This window comes from Aotus nancymaae, unplaced genomic scaffold, assembly GCF_030222135.1.
Source record: "Aotus nancymaae isolate 86718 unplaced genomic scaffold, 86718_ANA_hifiasm-v0.15.2.pri h1tg000053l, whole genome shotgun sequence".
NCBI classification, from domain to species: domain Eukaryota; kingdom Metazoa; phylum Chordata; class Mammalia; order Primates; family Aotidae; genus Aotus; species Aotus nancymaae.
In genome coordinates, this window is record NW_026988467.1 from 15,718,051 (window position 1) to 15,723,524 (window position 5,474).

Genomic DNA, 5,474 nt, shown 5'->3' on the forward strand with positions numbered 1-5,474 from the left:
GGCTGGGAAGTGATGGTGTCAGGAGGTAGCCCTGCCTCGCTGGAGAACTGGTGCTTGATGACAGTGCATTTGCACAGACATTTACATAGCGATGGTCCTGCCACTGACTGCGGGGCACCTGGAGCAGATGGAGAGGTTTGGGGGCCCAGGGGGAGGAAAGGAGGCTGGAATTACGATGATTCTTTCTTAGAGCACCGTGGGGCTAGGTGGTCTAGGGAAACCCTATTTGGAAAGAGAGGAAGCATTCTGATAACTTGGCCACACCCTAGCCTTCTGCCACTTGACCAAGGACAAAGTCTCGTCTTCCTGACATTTCAAATAGTTGAGGAGCAAAGGACATAGGTGCTGTCGGGAGACAGAGTAGTGTGGCCAAAAGCACCCAAGCTCTAGAGCCCAGCCAAGTCAGGCCAGGCATGTCGTGATGTATAGGTGTTCAGAAAGTGGTAGCCGTTGTCAGTAAGAACCAGGCATCATTTGCTGCTCATCATCTCATCTAAGGCTCACAGTAACCGAGACTATTACTAACCCCATTTCAGAGATGAAGAAATGAAGGCGCTGAGAAATGAAGAAATGCAGCTCCAGCTGCATGACTAGCAGAGCTGAGATTCAAACCACGTGGTCTGACGCCACGGCTGGGTCCTTCATCGCCACACCTCACCTCATTACATCACAAAGTTAGAGCTTTCGATTAAAAAAAACAAAACAGCCGTGACAAAGAGGATGGGGGAAGGAGTGGCGGGGTGGTCTCGCTCCCTCTGAAGGCTGCCATTGTCAGCCTAGCAACACCCTCTCTGGGTCCCAACCCTCAGACCCCACGCCAAAGAGCAGGGTTGTTGGCAAAACAGAAAGTTGGAAATTCCTAAATTCAAAGGCGAATACCCGCAAGGAGTCACAGGTGGGGAGGTGGCTCCAGTGAACTAGGGACCCATTTGAATCAGAGACCCTTGTCCACTTACAGCTGTTTTGTTCCTTTCCAGCCCTAACAACAGGTGGCCGAGACTTAGGGGACCAGCCACACACCACTCAGCTGGAATGGGTCGGTCACAGGCACGTACCTGCCTGCTGGGCTCCAGGGTTCTGATGGGCAGAGGCTTCAAGGTACAAAGAGGTGATTAAAAACCCCGTGCACTGCCCTTGTCTGCCTCCATGTCAGCTGGCCCAAAGCCCCAGCGCTGACTCTCCACTACCCCACGGATTCTCTCCATGCCCTCCCCCTTTCCACGCCACACCCCCTGCAGACCCTCCTCACCCACTTTCTGCACCTCTCCATCTGCCCCGTGCTGTCTGTTTAAAACCCCAAACCACAGCTCTCAGTTCATCCCTCCTCTGCTCTAATACCCCACCCCCCCGTCACCAGCTGGATCAAATCTGAGCTCCTTGTCCTGGCATTTGAGGCCTCCCCAGCCTGGCCCCAGGTCACTCATCCTCCCTTTCCCAGCCTTTCCAGCCTGGTCTCTCCTGCGGCATGTGCCACAAACCACAGCCACACTGGCCTCCTTGGATCTGGGTCCCTGGAGGATCTTCCTGGGGTAACATTCTAGTGACCTCCCAAGACCATAGACACCCACCCTGCCAAATACCTAGGGGTTATGAGTGGGTCATAACAACAAATAGCACCTTTCCCGGAGTGTGATTTGTTGTTTCTGTTTTTGAGACAGGGTCTCACTCTGTCACCCAGGCTGGAGTGTAGTGGCGTAATCAAAACTCACTGCAGCCTCGACCTTCTGGGCTCAAGCGATCCTCCCACCTCAGCCTCCCGAGTAGCTAGGACTACAGGCACGTGCTGCCACACCCAGCTAAGTTTTTAAATTTTTTGTAGAGACGGGGTCTCTTTATGTTGCCCAGGATGGTCATGAACTCCTGGCCTCAAGTGGTCCTCCCTCCTCTGCCTGCTAAAGTGCTGGGATGACAGGTCTGAGTCACCACACCTGGTGTGTATTAAGTGCACCCAGAGTCTACTAAACTCCAGGCATCGTGCCAAGCATTTTATATGCATTGTCATTTAATCGATTTGCATTAGCATTTAATTCTTACAACTCCCCTTCAAAGTAACCATTTTTATTCCCATTTTGAAGATTAGGAAACTGAGGCTCAGAGAAGCTAAGCAACTTTCCAAAAGTCACAAAGCTACTCGGTGGTGAAGCCAGAATGCAAATCCAGGCTGCCCAAGCTCCTAGCCCCCGTGCTGAGTGTGTTCTGCCCACAGAAGCTGTCACTGCGCCTCCCACCATGGGGGTTCAGGGATGGCGCTGCCCTCCCTCAACACAGGTCCCGCCCCAGGTGCTGGGGAAGGATCCATTCCCGGTACAGCCACAAGAAGCCACATATGACTGCACATGTCTGTTCTGAATCGGGGAATAAAGATGCTGGGAGCTGGGAGGCCCTGGGATGTTCTGGAGACTTCCAGAAAAGCCACATTATTTGGCAAAGCTTAGGGGTAAGGGGATGGCAGAGAGATAGAGTATCTAAGTTAACTGGGAACGCCAGGATGTAGCGCTGATCTCAGGGCACCCCTTTTCCTGCCCCGACCACTCCTGGGGCGGAGTCGTCCCGTGGGCCTGTAAGACAACAGCGGGAGGCCTCCTGGTACTACAGGAAGAGGCACAATTGGCTGTGTGATCTGGGCCTGTCCCTGCCCCTCTCTGGGCCTGGGTAAACCAGTGGATGGGAGCTGGGGACGCATAAAACAAAAGGAAGCACGCTGCATGGAGTGTTTGGACGTGTGGGCTCTGGGTCTGACTCTCCCTTCTCTGGGTCTCAGTTTCCTCCTCTATAGAGTGGGGAGGCCCTCTTTGCACTGACTTTATCTGCCTCCGTGTCAGTCGGTCCAGAGCCCCAATCTCAGGTTTTGGGACAGGGAGGCTGGTAGAGGACAAGAATGCCTGGGCAAGCGGTCCATCCAGTGGGCACTGGCTGAGCCCACTGTGTGGCAGGGTTTAACATCCGGAGACAGAAACCAGGGCCCTGGTGAGGGCAGTGCATGCTGGAAGACAGCGGGGAAGCAGGCCCATCCACAGTGTGATGTATAGTGTCAGAGCCAAGAGAGCCTACAGAGACCCGCAAGCCTACCCATTGTACAGATAGGGAAACTGAGGCCCGGAGAGAGGCAGTCACCCAAGTCCAGAAAGGCAGATTGACTTTCAGGACCAAGTTCTTTCTGGGCCAAGTCCAGAAAGGCAGATTTCTTTCTGGAACAAGGGGCTAAGGCTGGGATTTGAGCCCTCTGCTCTAATGAAGTCAATCAAAAGTACATCAGGACAGCGGGTGATGCCACCAGGATGGGCTAAAGACGAAGGAAGCGCCGACCAGCCAAGAGCTCCTTGGGGGAGGCAGGGTCTGTGCCGTGAAACATGGGACAATGAGGGTGACAGTGAGCACGAGCAATTTCTGTCGTTAACATGATTCAAGGACTCATATCTGCTGGGCGCTGCGCTGAGCCCTCGCCATGCTCTGCCATCCTGTTTTATTCTACCGCTTTTTGTTTACTTTTTGTTTTGTTTTGTTTTGATTTGATTTTTTTTGAGATGGAGTCTTGCTCTGTCACACAGGCAGGAGTGCAGTGGCACGATCTCAGCTCACTGTAACCCCCGTCTCCTGGGTTCAAGCGAGTCTCCTGCCTCAGCCTCCTAAGTAGCTGGGATTACAGGTGTGTGCCACCACACCCAGCTGATTTTTGTATTTTTAGTAGAGATGGGGTTTCTCCATGTTAGCCAGGCTGGTCTTGAACTCCTGACCTCAAGTGATCCACCCACCTTGGCCTCCCAGAGTGCTGGGATTACAGGCATGAGCCACTGCACCTGGCCTATTCTACCTTTTAAGGTGCTACTATCTCCCCATTTTGCAGAAGAGAGGAGATTGAGGTTCAGAGAGGACGAGTAACTTATTCAAAAGCACACAGCAAGTATGCAGATTGGAACAACCCAAGACCCTAATGGGGGCTAATGAGAGTGGTGGAGACTCAGGGACTCCAACGAGGAAGAAATAATGGGGGTCCCACTGACAGGGAGAGCTTTTAGCGTGGGCTGTTACTATGGATAGATGGTGTCTCTGAAGACAGAGTCAAAGTCCTGGTCCAGCTCCACCGCGACCTGCGACGCTGCTTTTGAGCAAGTCACTTGCATTCTCTGGGCCTCACCCTCCCCATCTGTAAAATGGACTAAGTGCTTCTTAATGGATTGCGGACAAGCGTCCTTTTGAGATTCTGATGGAAGCCCTGCACACCAACACACCCCCAACAAACGCAGCCATGCACCCACATCCAGGGCGTTGCCAGCCCTTGAGGCTTATCTGAGAACTCTGGGCTGAGATGATCTCCAAGGCCCCCTCAGGCCCTGACATTATCTAGGAGGGGCAAGCGGACACTGTCCAGAGCACCAGCTTCCCTGAGGACAGATGTCTGGGAATGCCATGGGAAGGCCTGGGAATGTCACTGGGATTCTCCTTCAGGGCCGCACACATAGCACATGCGCCAGTGTGGCTGGACCCAGCACGGGCCAGCCCCAGCCATCACCCTCACCGCCTGGTCCAGGGCCTGTGGTCCCCGTGCTCATACTGTGTGGCTGCCAAGGTGATGAACAGCCGTGACACACTTATGCAAAGTACACAGGGGAAGGAGAGAGGGGTGAGCCATGGAAACAGCCAGCCAGGAGCTGCCCATTTGCCTTGGCATCTGCTTACCCTAGGGCTCACAGAAAGGAAATGAGCATGTCAGCTGAAAGGGGCTGCTTTGAACGTCCTTCCTCCCCCTGCCCTGTGGTTGGATGGGGGCTGGGGCACAGCGGAAGCCTCCAAGAGGGGCCTGTCCCTAGGGACTGGGGGATGCTTCAGCTGCGGCTCCCACCTGACCCTCTCATCTGTCTCTGCCTCTCTACTTGCAAGTCTCTCTATTCGCTCCTGTCTCCTCCTTCCCACCCACCATTCCCTCTCTCTCTTCCTCCTTCCCCACCCACCATTCCCTCTCTCTCTTCCTCCTTCCCCACCCACCATTCCCTCTCTCTCTTCCTCCTTCCCCACCCACCATTCCCTCTCTCTCTTCCTCCTTCCCCACCCACCATTCCCTCTCTCTTCCTACTTCCCCACCTACCATTCCCTCTCTCTTCCTCCTTCCCCACCTACCATTCCCTCTCTCTTCCTCCTTCCCCACCCACCATTCCCTCTCTCTCTTCCTCCTTCCCCACCCACCATTCCCTCTCTCTCTTCCTCCTTCCCCACCCACCATTCCCTCTCTCTTCCTCCTTCCCCACCTACCATTCCCTCTCTCTCTTCCTCCTTCCCCACCCACCATTCCCTCTCTCTCTTCCTCCTTCCCCACCCACCATTCCCTCTCTCTCTTCCTCCTTCCCCACCCACCATTCCCTCTCTCTTCCTCCTTCCCCACCTACCATTCCCTCTCTCTCTTCCTCCTTCTCCACCCACCATTCCCTCTCTCTCTTTCTCGTCAGCACTCCATACTCCAGGACAAAACTGGGCCACTA